Source organism: Camelus ferus, chromosome 25 (genome assembly GCF_009834535.1).
Source record: "Camelus ferus isolate YT-003-E chromosome 25, BCGSAC_Cfer_1.0, whole genome shotgun sequence".
Classification (NCBI taxonomy): Eukaryota; Metazoa; Chordata; class Mammalia; order Artiodactyla; family Camelidae; genus Camelus; species Camelus ferus.
This window is the reverse complement of record NC_045720.1, coordinates 16,882,404-16,897,001: the sequence shown is the minus strand read 5'-3', so window position 1 is coordinate 16,897,001 and position 14,598 is coordinate 16,882,404. Positions and strand designations below refer to the sequence as shown.

General features: G+C 42.6%; 1 protein-coding gene across 5 annotated transcripts in view; it reads left to right on the top strand.

The window, feature by feature from the left end:
- Nucleotides 1-14,598, top strand: part of COLEC10 (collectin subfamily member 10) — a 397,848-nt gene that overhangs the window by 6,124 nt on the left and 377,126 nt on the right. For all 5 annotated transcript variants that reach the window (XM_032468090.1, XM_032468089.1, XM_032468088.1 and 2 more), the window contains exon 2: nucleotides 5,353-5,454. The gene's annotated coding sequence lies outside the window, so the exon portion shown is untranslated. The remainder of the gene's footprint in view (nucleotides 1-5,352; nucleotides 5,455-14,598) is intronic.

The following is a 14,598-nucleotide window of genomic DNA, read 5'->3' as shown; positions in this document are numbered from 1 at the left end:
GAATTACTCACAAGAGGGCAGGTGCTAGAAATAGAACAAGTTTAACCAATTCACTGAGTAATAAGGGTGTAATTCTAAGAAATCCAGGTCCTACTTGCCTCGTGGAATAGCAGAGTTGATGAGGCACCGTTCTTATACCCCAAAGTCATTGTAATGAATCTTGATTTTCTGTGGGTATGAGAAAGATGGGAGGGGTCATCAGGGCTGGCTCCTGAGTCTGGCATGAGCAAAGCTGGGAAGAAAATGAGAAAATGTAGGCAAGGGGCTTTGAACAGTGTTCTGTACATTTGTGGAAATGATTATCACCAAAAACCTACCGCTGACTCCACAGTTCTGTCTTCAGCCAGTTCTGGGAAAAAAATGACCCTGGGACCCTATGGCTGTATGTACAGAGCTAAGGAAGAAACATGCCACGATTGAATCCAGCCTTTCGGGCCTGGGGCATTGGAAGTTAATTTACCACAGAAGCCATGTAATGTACAACTAAATATAACAAAGGAGAGTCAGCTTAAATGGGGTTAGATTCTCAAGTAAAAAGTGCACAGTAAAACTTTAAAAAATGAACAAATTTGTCCTTGAAGATGTCTTATGTTGCCTTTGAAGAGTAGGACATGTGATTTTATATATTACGGTCCTACAGAATGATTTCCTAGCACATCAAAATTGGAAAACATAAATAAAAGACTGGGAAAGTCTTTAAGCTAATAGCTGTATATTCAACACATTCTTCCTTTAAAATAACACGTTCTGAGTTCTGAATAGGGGGATGGGTAGACAGATCTGGACTCTTAATATCTTAATATATTGTTTGGTTTTGTGGGGATTAAATGAGAGAATTAAAGCTCCATCTTAGAGTAGAGGTAGCTCTCTAAAGACATGGGAGTTTGTTCAATAGATTTAACCTGCCTGTATGAATCAACTACTAATGGAGTGGTTATGATTTGCCAGAAATTCTCCTAAGTGCTTTAAAAACACCCTGGCATTCTGGCTTTGCAGGCCACATGCTTAACCACCATGCAATCTCACCTTTCTAATTTTTCACATACTGCGTTTCCACCATACGCAGTTTGGCAGAGTGCAGACCAAAGTCAAAATCTGGAGCTGGATACATTGATATCAGGTGTGGGGCCCAAAGGAGCTACTCCATGTGCCTCTCTTCTTGAAGGGTAGGCAAGAACATGGATAATAAACCTCTGCAGCCTTTTCTTTTTTGGAAGCTGTAGGCTTTTTTTTTTTTTTTTTTTTTTTTTAATTTTCCCAGGGGCAGAAAATACAGCATATTGTGTTGTCGCAAAAGGAAAGAATGGGGTCAAAGCTTCGTGGTTAGAGATGAGAAAAGTCTATCAGTTGTCAGAAAGTAGGAGTCGGGGGAGTTCATGCAATTGGAGCTCGATAAAGGCACTGCAGGTGCTGATGACAGATTACTGTCCTCATAAACCTGAAGGCATGATCTAGGGCTCAGTCCTAATGTCTGCCAAACTCAAAGAAGTTAAAGAAAAATGGGACATAGGAGATGATTTAGATTGCACCTGGGAGAGAAAGAATGCCGTGCACCCAAGATGTGCCTTGTGAGGTAAGGCAGCAGTGAGCATAGTGCAGACCCAGGCTCTGCCTTCTGCTTGCTTTTTTCTAGCCCCTGGTTAGAGGAGAATTTGGCATTTGAAAGGTATTTCTGAGAAGTCTGGTTTCATTCAAGAATCCCTAAAGCTGGAAATGTAAATTTTATGGGGGCGGGGAAAACTGCTAATCTTTGCCCCACAGTTTTAAATGCCAACGGGTACTGTGCCTTAATTGACACAGACTATACTTAAGATGATCTTTGCCTTCCTTGTGCAACTTTTCTGTGGACGTTTGGGGGTCCTTCATTCTCATCCCCTGGGCTGGTCTCAGGCAAAAGAACAGACCTAACTCCAAATCCTCCCCAAAGCTGTTTCCTTATAGTGCTCCCCTGTGTGTGCTGTATGTGTCGTTGACTCTACCTTTGGAGGGACAGTGATGGAGTAGAAATACCCTGGACCCTGGGAACATACAGATCTGAGGGTGAACTCTGCCTCTCACTACATACCAGTTGGGTGAACTGGACAGAATGATTAACATCTCCACTTTGCTTTTCTCATCTATTAAATAGATAACAGTATATCCTTTTCAGGGCTTTTTGAGGATAAGTCATCTGTCTCTCTAACAAATTAACCCAAAAGTTAGTGGCTTAAAATAATAAACATTCATCATCTCACCCCATCTCTGTGGTTCAAGGAATCTGAAAGCAGCTTAGCTGGGTGATACTGGCTCAGGGCCTCTCATGAGGTTGCACTGAAGGTGTTGGTCAGGGCTGCAGTCATCTGAAGGCTTGACTGGGGCTAGAGGATCCACTCCTATAGTGGCTCACTCACACACTTGGCAAGTTAGTGCTGGCTGTTGGCGGGAGGCCTCTGTACCTTGCATCATTGACCTCTTCATGGGACTACAGAATTGTCCTCACAGAGTGACAGCTGGCTTCCCTCAGAGAGTGATCTGAGAGAGTGATCCAAGGAGGAGAACACATGTCTTTGGTGACCTCATCTTGGAAATCATACATCATCTCTTCTGTCTGTTCTGCTTGCTAGAAATGAGCCCCTTAGTCTAGCTAACACTCAAGGGCAGGAGAATTAGGCTCTGCTTTTTGAAGGGAGCATCTCAGAATTTGTGAACATATTTTAAATCACCTCAAGAGGTAGCGTAAGTAGAATTTCTTGGGATAAAATAAGTGTTTAGTAAATGCATGCAACTATTGTTTGAAGGTTTACAGAGTATGTTGTTCTGCTCCATCTCCCCAGGAGCTACCACAGTTTTTGGCACGTAGCAAACATTCTAAATAATGAGATGACATTTATTAAATAATGAGCTAAAGATGTTTCTTGCTTTGTGTCAGGTTTTGTGCTAAGCGTGTTCGACAGAATAACTCATTTCATCTTCACAATAACCCTGGGAAATAGATGCTGCTTTATTATTATCCCAGCTTTACAGATGGGAAAACTGAAGTGTGCACAGCAAAGTTAAGCAATTTCTTGGATGTTAACATTTGGAGGGGTGTGATAGAGCCAGGAATCAGTCTCAGACAGTCAACTCTGGGATGGAGCTTTTAGCCACATGGGTCTTCCTACAATTCAGGGTCTCTAAAACTATTCATGTGAAATATTCCCACCTTTGAAACTTACTTGTCGTGGACTATTTTGAGAGTGGGAGAAAATGATTCTTGAGTTATGAAGGCACTTCTCTCAGATCTAGAATGTCCTAAAAATTCCCAGCCAAAATGTCAGAATGTGAACAGGAATTCCTCCCCCCCTCCCCCCCGCCCCACATTCCTTTCTCCACTACTAGATAAAACACTCCTACACCTTTGCTTTCTTCTGCCCTGAACTTTAGGTTTCTCCTTGAAACTTTGATGTTTGAAGGTCCTAAGGCTAAATATAAGTTTGAAAACTACCAAACTGGATGATCTTAAAGGTCACTTCCTGCTCTCAAGTTTTATGATGTCATGAGTTCCCCTTCTTCCTGTTCCTTATTTTTATAGAAATTAGCCACCAAGGCTGGTCAGTTTGTCCTCCACAACGACCCTCTTGACTCTCCTTTCCTCATCCCTTAGCCACCGTCTTCATTCTCCACCTGATGAGGACTGGGATAGAAACGTCCCTTAATAGAATTCATATCTCCAGTCATTCTTACCTCCACACCATCTTGTGTCTAATGACCACATAAATCTCCAAGAATATCCTCCTTGGTTGTGATAACCTGTTGTGAAATAAATCCCTTCAGCTGGCTGTGTAGCGGTCCCCGTACAGAGTACCACAGATTTTAGTACGTATCAATAATTTTGGGAGAATATAGTCTGAAAAGAAATTTAAGTAGTTTTCTTTACCAGTAGAATTTCCTGAAGGCTGATATGCTAATGTGCAGTGTGAGTCTCCCCAAGGGAGAGAGAATGTAACCCAAGAGGTTTATTCTCTTGGGCTTGTTGTGAACTCAGTTCAGGAAACTCTCTTGGACTGTCTACTTGAAAGCTGTTTATTATCATAGTGCCTCTTCCTTGACACTTCTTACTTGGTGATGTACCGCACCTTCACACATGGGAGTCCAGAAAGCCATTCCTCAAGAGCTGTTGCTGTATTTCTCCTTGACTGTCCCACCTTCAGCCTCCCCAGAGTCACCACTTCAGAATATCAAGATGTGCGTGTGCTTGTGCACATATACGTAACTTTCTTTGCTGAAGGATGGGATAATCTTACGAGGGAATTGCCCTGCAATCCTGCAGAGGATTTTTAGAGTGGAGGAACGCCTCTGTATGGTGCTATAATGATGGATACATGTCATTATACAGTTGTCCAAACCCACAGAATATACAACATCAAGAGCAAACCCTCATGTAAATTACGGACTTTGGTGATAATGATGTGTCAGTATTGTTTCATCAATTATAACAAATGTACCGTTCTGATAGGGGATGTTGATAATGCGGGAGGCAGTGCATGTGGTGGGGGGGCATGGAGTATATGGAAAATCTCTGTGCTTTCTGCTAAATTTTGCTACAGCCCAAAGAATTACTGTGCTTCATCATATGAAATTTTTAGCTAGGAATTTGTGGAGTCTAACACTGCTCTAAAAATAAAGTTTACTTTTAAAAGAAAAAAAAAGCTAAGTTGTAACTTCCTCAAGGTCCAGAAGTGTGTGTGTGTGTGTGTGTGTGTGTGTGTTTGTGTTGACTAAGAAGTCAACCTCTACTAGCTGGGTCTTCTTTGAACACATCTGACTTCCCTATCCCTGGTTTTGTTCCTTCGTGCAAGAGAGCCTTATCTTCTAGACTTCTCCATTGAAATTCCATTCATGTTCTGGAAAACCCCAGTTCCTATCATCAGAAGACCCCAATTCCTGGAAGGACCCCTTGTGATTCCCTCATTAAGACATCCCCTCCACATTCTTGAGTCTAAAGTGGCATCCTTGGGTTTTTATTTGGTCAGTCAGTGATTTCTCCCGACAACCCAAAAAGGTGCAGGACAGTGCAGGAGAAAAAGTCTTGGTGCTTCAAGTTCTATAGCATCATTCAGGTGGGAGTTGATCCTCCAAGGCATATCTCTTTGGGAGTTTTCCTAAAGATACACCTTTAAAAAAAAAAATCCTCTCAGATATATTAGAACAGCAGGTAGCTCACCCTAAATTTATTTTAATTCTCAGGGAGCGGCGCACAGTCCCTTTAAACCCTAATGAAAAGCGAAGTATTTTCTAACTGCTTTGTGGTTTGTAACATGACGTTTTCTTCCTTTGAAGGCTATCAATTTCATTATTATGCAGAGTAATAGGACATTCCTTTTATGCTTTTAGCTTGTATCCCTTTGGGCCTGGTCGATAAAGAAGTCGTATACTGCCGGAAGACCTCTCTCAGTCACACAAGGAGAACATTTGAAGGACCCACCATTCAAGCCAGTGAGTAGTCAGGCACTGTGCTGGACACCGGAAATGGAAACATGAATAATGCAAGTTTCCTGCTCTGAGTGTTGGCCTTAAAATGCATTTATCCATTCATTTATCGAATGTCAAGTATGTTCTGAGCGCCTACTATGTGCCAGGTATGATGTTGGGTAGCTGGGCGCTGTTTTAGACTGGGTTCCCTGGAAACAGATTGAGAATTGTGAATTGTGTGCAGAAGGTTTATAGGGGAATATTCTTGGGAGGTACATGTGAAAGAAAGTGCAGATGGCAGGATTGGGCAGTGCGAAAAATGGATACTCAGGGAAGTTGCAGCTGAGGCCTAGTCCAGTCCTTTCAGGAGCCCTGGAGCTGAGATAAGCCTTTAGAGTTGTCCCAAAGTGGCAAGGAGGCCAGGCCTCTGTATGCCCATGTCAGCCAGTCACTGGTGGCTCAGTGCTTGTAAGAGGGTCTGTAACTATGGGCGAGCCAGTTTTTTGCAGCCTAGGGCAATGGTCAGCAGGGGACATGGCTTTGTGCCATCAGTAATCAACAGCCCCAGGAGCTGGGAGGTGGAAGAACTCTAAGCACAGAACATCCTCTACTGGGATATAAGCAGGAACTTCGATCCATTCCTACCCTGAGGGAGTTGACAGTCTAGCTGATGAGCCAGAGAGGAAAGTAGGTGAATGCCAGCGCAAATAGGTTTGTACAAGACGAGAGTGCTCTGAAGACCTAGAGCAAGAGCATCTAGCCCCGTCTTAGCAGTCCTGAGAAGGATTCCCAAAGGAAGTGATGGCAATGATGTGATAAGGAGTTAGGCAGGAAGGCAGTGGGTGTAGAAACTCTTAAAGAGAAAGCATCTTCCCAGTAAAGGGAACAGTGTGTACAAAGTGTGAGACTGTGACTTGTGGGGGGTACCTTACCTCGTTAGCAATGGCTGGAGTGGAAGGTGCTTTAGAAGAAGAGGTGCAACGTGAGGCAAAGGGGCTGCACAAGGACGTGAACCTGAAGGTTGGACCTGAAGGAGCAGGAATGCCGGGTCCAGCGGTTGGGGATTTTGTCCTGATTATCCTGACAATCACGGTTTCCAGCTGGGAGTTCCATGGTAAAATGTGCAGTGCAGGAAGTCCATTCGGGCTGCAGTGTGGAGAAAGGAATCAAGATAAAAGAGCAACATGGGGGCTCCTATGAGTGACTGTGTAGATGGCTAATTCATTAATATCTGGTGAAAAATGATAGTGACTTAAAATAGAGGCATGTCAGTTGCAATGGAGAGAAATGGACGGATTTGAGAGATATTAAGAAGGCAGAATCCGTAAGACTTGACTGATTGGATATGGGTCTTTAGGGAAAAAGAGGAGTCAACCTCAGATTTGTCTCCGAGCCAGAGCTGGCAGCAGTGGTGTGAAGGATGCATCTAAGAGGATGTTGGACTGAAACAAGGGAGCCAGTTAGAGGCATGATAAACAATGTTTTTTTGTACAGGGACCCATTCAGGGGGGAAAAAAAAAGAAATTGTTTATAACCATACTCACTTCGTTCAAATGAAAGTAACATAATATAATTCTATGAAAATAATGTTGTATATTCTTATAATTTAAATTACCTTTGTTAGGAGAATATCAGTGGGAAAACTGGCCTTGTTTTTAGCCATTTAAATATTAATATCTGACCCAAGTTTAGGTGTAGCATCATGGAGGCAGCTTGTCATTTTTTTTTTGGTTCCTTTTTGTGTGGTGCTTTGGACCTCACAGAGAACATTCTAGAGTATATTCTTTTTCTCTCTTTGATGCCACCCTGCAGGTTGGAATTACTACATTTCTAATGTATAGAGCAGAAATGGAGGCTCAGGGAAGTGAAGCGGTTTTACTTCCCCCATGGCAAAGCTGAGTCTAGAACATTCATTCCATTCAGTGCAGGGTTTCCTGAGGGTGCAGTCATTGCTTGCCAAGCATCACACAGAGATAAAATCAACGTGCCCGCTTCCTGCTTCTTTCAGCAACCTGGGTCTCTGTCTGCTGGCTGTAGGACTGTGGATCTGCTCATGAGCAGAGAGACTGAGCAGGGCGGAGACTGCCTCATTACCAGGGGCCCCTGCCTGTACTCTTACTCCTGAAGGTGCTGGCCACCTGAGCATCCTTGCTGTCTGACTGCATTCAGGCCACTTCTAGGGGCCCTACTCTGGGTCCTCCTATCAGACAAGCTTAGACTTTTGGCTACTTGGAGCATAGAATCTAGTCAAGACAGAAGTGGTTTCTGCAGACATAGATCCCTGTGCTGTTTTGGATCCAAAACCCTTCCAACCAAGTAGAACTTGGTTTCTAGGTTGTATTTTGTAGCCAAAAGAACTAAATGTAGCCCAAAGAGCCCCACTCCTCAAATTAGTGATACTATAACCTCCAGGGTCAGACGACTCAGCCCTTAACTGGAGCAGGGATGAGGAGAGGAGGGAGGACAGGGGAGGGGTCTGTTCTGAAACAGCCCCTTCAGGCTGCACTCCCTGGCCACACCATGGCCTCCTTTTTGACAATCACTTGCAGCCTTAGGTTTTCAAATGCAATGAGAAGAGAGCTTGTTTCTTAATCTGGCAATTTAGAAATTAAAGATGTAATTAAATATAATTACAGATAAGCTTGAAATAGATTTTCTGAATATAAACACTTGTACAGATGCATGTGTTTCAAGTTTATTCATTAGTCTCTTCAGAAGCACTTTGTAGCCTTATTTTTCAGCTTCATTGAGATATAATTGACATATTGTGTAAGTTTAAGGTGTACAAAGTACAGCTTTGATACACTAACATATTGCAAAATGATTACCACCAGCGTGTTAGCTAACACCTCCATCACATCACATAATTACCATTTCGTTTTTGTGGTGAGAACATTTAAGATCTATTCTCTTTGCAACTTATAAGTATATAAATACATTATTATTAACTGTGAGCACCATGTTATGCATTAGATCCCCAAAATTTATTTGTCTTATAGCTACAAGTTTATATCCTTTGACCAACATCCCAATTTCCTCCAGCCCCCAGACTCTGGTAATCACAGGGGCTCTATTCTCTGTTTCTATGAGTTTGGCTCTTTTAGATTCCATGTATAAGTGATGTCATACAGTATTTGTTTTTCTTGGGTTTATTTTGTTTAGACAAATGCCTTCAGGGTCCATCCATGCTAAGGATGTATGGCAGTATTTCCTTCTTTCTCACAGCTGAATAGTATTATACATATATATAATATAACATATAATATAATGTGTAATATTATATTATATATATATGGAATGAGAGAGAGAAATCATATCCTCTTTATCCATTTATCCGCTGTTGGATACTTAGGTTGTTTGTTTCTTTATTTTGGCTATTGCGAATAATGGTGGCAAGGGCATGGGAAGAGCACTTTGTGGTCTTGGCTGCCATGGGTGGTTAGTGCAAAGTTTTTGTTTTGTCATCTTCCTTGTCACCATCTCTGAAGTCCACCTCTAGCCTTAATTTGCTTCCAGAGTCCCATGATGTCATTGCTGAAATGCCCATCAGACTGGGCAGGGAGGTACCTTTAGCATTATAAATACTGGTTGTAGAGCGTTGCAGAATGCCTCTAATATTAGTTGCAAAAGTAATAGTAATAATATAAACAGCTACCATTTACTGAGTATTGACTATTTTTCAGACTCTGAGCTAGGCGCTTTACACACACTAACTCAGTGATGTGCTGGGATTCAGTCATATTACTGTGCACAGATTTTGTGACCTCTATAGCAACAACTGTTACTGCAAAACCTTCTCTTTTTTCACTGCCTTTATCTAGTTTTTTGCATTGTACGCTCCATACAAGACTCAAAATGCTGATCTTGCACCATAATCTATATACTCTTTGAAGTAGGGAAGATGCTTCTTTTTACGCTTTCACACTTTTCACAGAGGGGCATCAAAGTGCTTTGCCTTCTTGTTTGTTTTTGTCCTGTGCCGCTCATGCTCTTGAAGATCCCATCTCTCTGCCTGACTCTTCCTTAAGGACATATCTAAGGTCGAGCAATCTTCCAGAGGCAGGAATTCTCAGTAATTCCCCCTCATCCCTGCCCCAGTGCATCTTATAGGTATAGGCACGTTTTGACAAAACCCTCAACCCAAAAGCTGTCTCACGTGGTTGTAGAAGAGGTGAGACGGGCTGCAGATGCCGCGTGATTCCCAGCACAGCCCACGGAATCCTCTCCCACTCTGTTCTTCAGGGATATGTGGCACTATAATTGGAATAATTCTGAGTGCATTCTCATTCACTCAATTTAAAATGAAGTTGCTGTGAATCTTATTCCACAAAAACATATGTGCAAAAAATGTCACACTTGTGTGTAGAAAATCCTAAGGAAGCCACCAGAAGCAGTTCCAGAAAAAGCAACTGGAAATAATAAATGAGTTCATCAAGGTCACAGGATACAAGATCGATTTACAAAAATCAATTGTAATTTTATGCACTGACAATGAGCTATCTGAAAATGAAATTTAGAAAGCAAGTCCATCCACAGTAACACCAAAAACAGTAAAACACTTAGAAATAAATTTAGCAAAAGGAGTGTAAGACTTGGACACTGAAAACTGCAGAACACTGTGACAGAAATTAAAGAAGATCTAAATAAATGGAGAGACATTCCGTATTCATGAATTGGAAGATGCCAGTTCTCTACAATCACCATCAAAATCCCAGCAGGTGTCCTCGCTGGGACCTCTGTTCTGCCCTCACCAGAGACCTTCTGCTGCTCCTCTCCTGGGCCACCCCAGTAGCTAGAAGCTGGGCCACCATTGGTTTTCTCCAGATGCAGATCTTTATGCTTTGAAAGGGCTGAAAAGTTTCAGATGAAATTGGCTCCCCAATCATATGTTATGACCAATGAACTAAATGTAGCTAAGTGAGGTCTCTGTACATCCTAAGTGAGAAGGTATTAAAACCATTCAAGGTCGGAGGGGCTCGAAAAACATCATTAGTCAAGTGAGAGGACAAGCCACAGGTTGGCTTGAAAAAAAATTTGCAGATCACATACCTCACAAAGAATTTATGTCTAGGGTATATTAAAAAAAAAATCCTCTTGCATCTCATTAAGACAAACAACCTGCGTGTACATGGGCACAGCACTTGAATAGGCTTTTCACTGAAGAAGATACATGAAGAGCTAATGAGTACATGAAGAGCTAATGAGTACATGAAAAGCGTTCTACACCATTAGCCATTAGGGCTATGCACATTAAAACCACTAAAACCATTAAAACCATGAGATACCGCTTTCCATGCAGAAGGTTGGCAATAATAAAATAAGGACAAAAATAAGTGTTGGGGAGGATGTGGAGAAACTGGTCCTCTTACACATTGCTGGTAAAGATGTAAAATGGTGCAACCACTTCGGAACACAGGTTTTCAGTTTCTTAAAAACAAACTACCACACCTGTGTATCCACCCAAGAAAAAATGAAAATATGTACGCAAAAAGGCTTTTAAATGAATGCTCATAGGATTTTTATAACGTAAAAGCCCCAACCTACATTCAAATATTCATCAATTTGTGAATGCATAAACAAAATATAGTCTATCCTTGCACTGAAAGACTCTTCAGTAATAAAAATAATTGAGGTACTTAAATATACTACAACACAGATGAACCTCAAAAATATTATGCTAAGTGGAAGAATCCAGAAACAAAAGATTACATATTGTATAAAGCTTTATGAAATATCCAGAGGAGGCAAATCTGTAGAACCATAGAGCAGATCAGTGATGGCCTGGAGCTCAGATTGGGAGCAGGAATTGACTATAAACAGCCATGGAAGTGGGGAAGGGGGGGTGTCCACGGGGACTTTTTGGGGTGACAAGAATATTTTAAAGCCAGATTGTGGTGATGTTTGCACATCTGTATACATTTACTAAAATAGTTGGCTTATGCTCTTACAATGAGTGAATTCTATGAACTTTACCTCAGCAAAGCTGTTAGATAAAAAAAAAAACCAGCCCAGAATGGAGAGTGGGAGGGATAGATGAAACAAGTTTGGCAACATATTGATAATTTTTTGAGGCTGGATGCTGGGTAATGAGGGCTCATTGTACTTTGCCTTTTCACTCCTTGTGTATATTTGAAACTTTCAAATAAAAAAATTAGAAAGAAATAGTTAAAAAAGGACTATCACACTTCTTGGTTTCTGTGAATGGAATGAAGTCTGACTCACAGGCTTGATATCCCAAGGCTGGAGGGGAATCCGGTCTGTCACCATAGAGGCCCTGGCCAGGGCCCCTTGTCAGGCTGGGCGGCTCGTGTGGAGCTCCAGAAGTCCTCAGGCCAGCAGGGGCATGGTGGTATGACCGCTGCCTGGTGCGAATGATCTTTACACAAGGTCAGCAATGTTGCATTTATGCCGCAGCTGGAGCAGGCATCTTTTCTGAGGTCTGTGGCATCCAGGTTGAGGGCTAGCCTCCCTGGGTCCCCTCTAGACATTGGATCCTGGTCATTCCTTTCTGAGTCCTGGGTGCATTTATTCCCAAGGAGGGTTGTGACTTTCTGACACACCTGGGAGAACCACAGACCTACATCTTCTGGGTTGTGGGAGTAACCTCTCCAGGCTCACCCCAGCTTTCTCATCATCACCTCTTCCCTGGATTTAGTCTTCCACAATGACCAGGAAAGGAGTTCATCTTGCAATCACATATTTAAAAGTTGGGCTAGTGCATCTGAAGGACGGACTAAAAAAATATTCTTTGATTAAAATGTGTGTGTGTGCCTGTGTGTGTAAAATACGGAGAATAATACACAAGTAACTCTCATCTTTTCAGAGGCATCTTCATCATGCAAGCCTTCGTGCATCCACTCGTTGAATCGTTCATGAGGCAAATGTCTACTGAGCTCCTGCAGCTCACACCAGCACTATTTGTGGCGCTGGAAGTACAATGCAGAACAAAACCGGCAAAGGCTCTGCTTTTTTGCAGCTTAGATTCCAGGGCTTCTGTCTTCAAACTTTAATGTGCATAAGAGTCACGTGCCCATCCTGTTAAAATGTAGATCCTGATTCCAAAAGTCTGGGTGCTCCTTGGGATCTGCATTTCTAACAAACTCCCAGGCGAGGTGAGTGCTGCTGGGGCACAAAACACACTCTGAGTTGGAGCGTTCTAGGGGGGTAAGCAGGAAAGCATTGGAAATACTGGAAAACATTAAGTTAATCGTTCATAGTTTCTGTACGGAGTTATTTGCAACATGTCTATGCTGAGGGATGGTCTTTGCCATGCTCTGCCTTGAGGGACCCCACACTTGTCACTTGGCCCCTAAGTGGATTATTTCTCTCTTTTGTCATGAAGGCCACCCTGGCCCAGCAGCCTGCCTGGACCGCACTCTCTAACTGTCCTGTCCTCACTATTCACCCCCAGTGGTGATTAATTAATTAATCTCTGATGAATTCCCAGTCAGGACTTGTGTGTCAAAATTCCCTTAGGATCTGACTCTGTTTTGCACTTCAAAGGCCTGTCTGGCCAGTATCAGAGGTGTGTCTAGATCTTTGGAGCTGAACTTGAGCCTTTTCTGGACTTCTATTTTAACTCTTTCCCGCTTACCACTTTCAGCTTATGGTGTTAATAAGGAGAGAATGGGGAAAAAAAGGAAAAAAGTACCCTTGTGTTCTGCTTATATTTTCTCTCTTTGTGTTTATATGATTGTTGCACAAAATGGGTTAATTCTCTGCAGGCCCCATGGCTGAAGCTCAAAATAGCTGACTTCTAAACAGCCAGGTTGGCCAGGCGTGCTGGAAGGCGGAGCCAGCTCACAGGAGTTCTGTTTCTAAGAATACAGTCAAACGAAATCACAGGAAAGGCAGACAAAACTGTCTGTAAGAGGAAGTTCATTGCAGCATCATTGTAATAGCAAGTGCTTAGGGAAAAAACCCCTAGGTATCTTTGTTAGTTTCTGTTGTTGCTGTAACAAATTACAGTTGACCCCTGAACCACTCAGGGGTTAATCTGTGTGTAATTTATGGTTGGCCCTCTGCATCTACTATTCCTCTGCATCCGTGGATTCAGCCAGCCGGGGACCCTGTAGGACTGCATTATTTACTGTTGAAAAATATCCATGTATAATTGGACCCACACAGTTCAAACCCGTGTTGTTCAAGGGTCAACTAGGCTTACAATCTAGTGACTTTAAATAACAGAAAATGTCTTCAGTTACAGTTCTGGAGGGCAGAAGTCAGAAACCAGTTTTGCTGGACGAACATCAAGGTGTCAGGGCTGCTTTCTTCTGAGATCTCCGAGGGGATAATCATTCCTTTGCCTTTTTCAACCCTGTCGGCTGCCCACATTCTTTAGATGTGGCCCCCTTTCTCTATCTTCAAAGCCCATCACCACTTCAACCTCTGCTTCTGTCATCACGTCGCCTTCTCCTCTCACTGTGACTTCTCCACAATCCTTTTATAAGGACTTTTGTGACTGCATCTGGTCCATGTAAAAAATCCAGAATAATATCCCCATTTTTAATCTTAATCTCTTACATTTAAGATCCTTAGTCACATCTGCTGAGTCCCGTTTGCAGATACAAGGTAACATTTTGCCACATAAGGTGATGTTCACAGGGTCCTGGGATGAGGGTAGGGACGTAATTAGAGGACCATTATGCAGTTTACCACAATATCAAACCAGAGGAAATAGTCGATGGTGTCGTATTTATTCAGTGGAGTATTATGTGGCCATTAAATCTCTTGAATGACATTTAATGAAACAAAAAAGTATTGTAACTCATTCGGTGTTTGTTTGCCAAATCCAGCACTCTGTTCTAGACCTTGTTCTGAGCACTGGAGATGTGGTCAGGAGCCAAGGCCCAGCTCTTTTGCATCTTGTGTCCTAATCAAGGAGACAGAGAGTAAACAAGTGAACAAATTAATAAACAGGATAATTTCAACTGGTGACCCTGCATAAGGAATCCAAGACTCCCCGAAGAGGCTACATTTTTACTAAGACCTGAGGAAGCGAAGGAGGCAGCTTGTGTGGACCAGAGGGCAGAACCTTCCAGGAAGAAGGGAAAACACGGGCAATGGCCTTTTTTTTTGAGGCAGGCAGGAGATAGGTGTGTTTGAAGGGCTAAGGCCAGCGTGGCTAGGCACAGTGAACAAGGAGAGAGGTAGAGCAGGTGGGCACCA